Below are 2,500 nucleotides of genomic sequence, written 5' to 3'. Positions count from 1 at the left end.
CCGCCCTCTCGGCTGTGATCCACGCTCGTCCGATGCTGAACCGGCGTGGTGGGGCGGGGCGAAGCCGCCACGCGAGGCCGGTGAAGGCGCTCGCTTGTCGGACACGTCTTATCAACAGCCGCCCTCTCGGCTGTGAGACGCCGCGCGAGGCCGGGGAAGGCGCTCGCTCGTCGGACACATCATATCAACAGCCGCCCTCTCGGCTGTGAGCCACGCCCGGCCAACGGTGAAGCGGGAGAACCGGCGTGTACGGCGGGGCGAAGCCGCCGCGCGAGGCCGGTGAAGGCGCTCGCCTGTCGAACACATCATACGCGCAGCCTCGGCGTGAGCTGCGGAGGAGAACTTGGAAAAATTCTCACTCGAAAAAGGAACCAGAGGAGCGGCCCTCGCCGGCATCAGTCCGTGTTTCAGTGCTTCAAAATCGGCCTCAAAAAGCACGTTTTCTCGGTCTAAACCCTGGTAGTCAAGGTTTCTAAAAAGTCGGTTTCTCAAATCGTGCATGAGGTGTTTTGGTGAACCAGGTAATTTCGCATATACGGGAGAAGGTAAGGTATCCCCCCCCCCCCCTCTCGGCTGTTTTACCTTCTCCCGTCTAAGCGAAAATCCCTGGTTGACCAAAACACTCATTGACCGCCATTCATTTGACACTCTGTCATATTTTCAAACATTTTTCCCCCATTGACCGCCATTCATTTGACACTCTGTCATATTTTCAAACATTTTTCCCCCCATTGACCGCCATTCATTTGACACTCTGTCATATTTTCCAACATTTTTTTCCCCCGTTGACCGCCATTCATTTGACACTCTGTCACATTTTCAAACATTTTCCCCCCATTGACCCGTCAATGACGCCGTCATTTCATACACTTTGCAGCGGGGTTTCGAAGCAGGGCAGCGCGGCCAGCGAGCGGCCTTCCTCCCGCTGGCCCCCCCGCCGTCATCTCATACACTTTGCAGCGTGTTTCAAAGCAGGGCAGCGCGGCCAGCGAGCGGCCTTCCTCCCGCAAGCCTCCCGCTGGCCCCCCGCCGTCATTTCGTACACTTTGCAGCGTGTTTCAAAGCAGGGCAGCGCGGCCAGCGAGCGGCCTTCCTCCCGCAAGCCTCCCGCTGGCCCCCCCGCCGTCATTTCATACACTTTGCAGCGTGTTTCAAAGCAGGGCAGCGCGGGCAGCGAGCCGCCAGCCTCCCGCGTGAAATTCACACACTTTGCAGCGGCTCTCCCCGCAACACCGAGCCGCTTTAGTGCGCCGGGGGTCCCGCCCTCGTTTTCACAAACTTTACAGCGGGGCCGGAGGGGCTTCCGGCCGTCCCTCTTTTATTTTAAACCGCTCTATGGCGTGCCACCGGCCGTCCGTGCGTCGTGTTCATTCGCTCGGCGGGCTTGCGGTTCAGCACCGAAGGCTGGACAGCGACACTCCACGTCGCATTTCCCGGCAATTTAAAGCCGCCTCGGGGCTCCAGGCCTGTCGGGTGCGCTTTTAAACTCGCCCCGTCGGGACTCTGTCACTCTTCCCCCTCTTTTCTTGACACACTGGGTACTCTACTGGAGCTTGCAGCGGCGTTTGGCCGCACCTCCAGGCCGCCTCGGGGCTCCAGGCCTGTCGGGTGCGCTTTTAAACTGGCCCCGTTGGGACTTTGTCACTTTTCCCCCTCTTTTCTTGACACACTGGGTACTCTACTGGAGCTTGCAGCGGCGTTTGGTCGCACCTCCAGGCCGCCTAGGGGCTCCAGGCCTGTCGGGTGCGCTTTTAAACTCGCCCCGTTGGGACTCTGTCACTTTTTCCCCCCTTTTCTTGACACACTGGGTACTCTACTGGAGCTTGCAGCGGCGTTTGGTCGCACCTCCAGGCCGCCTCGGGGCTCCAGGCCTGTCGGGTGCGCTTTTAAACTGGCCCCGTTGGGACTTTGTCACTTTTCCCCCTCTTTTCTTGACACACTGGGTACTCTACTGGAGCTTGCAGCGGCGTTTGGTCGCACCTCCAGGCCGCCTAGGGGCTCCAGGCCTGTCGGGTGCGCTTTTAAACTCGCCCCGTTGGGACTTTGTCACTTTTTCCCCCCTTTTCTTGACACACTGGGTACTCTACTGGAGCTTGCAGCGGCGTTTGGCCGCACCTCCAGGCCGCCTCGGGGCTCCAGGCCTGTCGGGTGCGCTTTTAAACTCGCCCCGTTGGGACTTTGTCACTTTTTCCCCCCTTTTCTTGACACACTGGGTACTCTACTGGAGCTTGCAGCGGCGTTTGGCCGCACCTCCAGGCCGCCTCGGGGCTCCAGGCCTGTCGGGTGCGCTTTTAAACTGGCCCCGTTGGGACTTTGTCACTTTTTCCCCCCTTTTCTTGACACACTGGGTACTCTACTGGAGCTTGCAGCGGCGTTTGGCCGCACCTCCAGGCCGCCTAGGGGCTCCAGGCCTGTCGGGTGCGCTTTTAAACTGGCCCCGTTGGGACTCTGTCACTTTTCCCCCTCTTTTCTTGACACACTGGGTACTCTACTGGAGCTT

The sequence above is a fragment of the Doryrhamphus excisus genome, linkage group LG2, assembly GCF_037039965.1.
Source record: "Doryrhamphus excisus strain RoL-2023G ecotype Guam linkage group LG2, RoL_Dexc_Guam_v1.1, whole genome shotgun sequence".
Classification (NCBI taxonomy): Eukaryota; Metazoa; Chordata; class Actinopteri; order Syngnathiformes; family Syngnathidae; genus Doryrhamphus; species Doryrhamphus excisus.
This window is presented reverse-complemented; position numbering follows the sequence as displayed.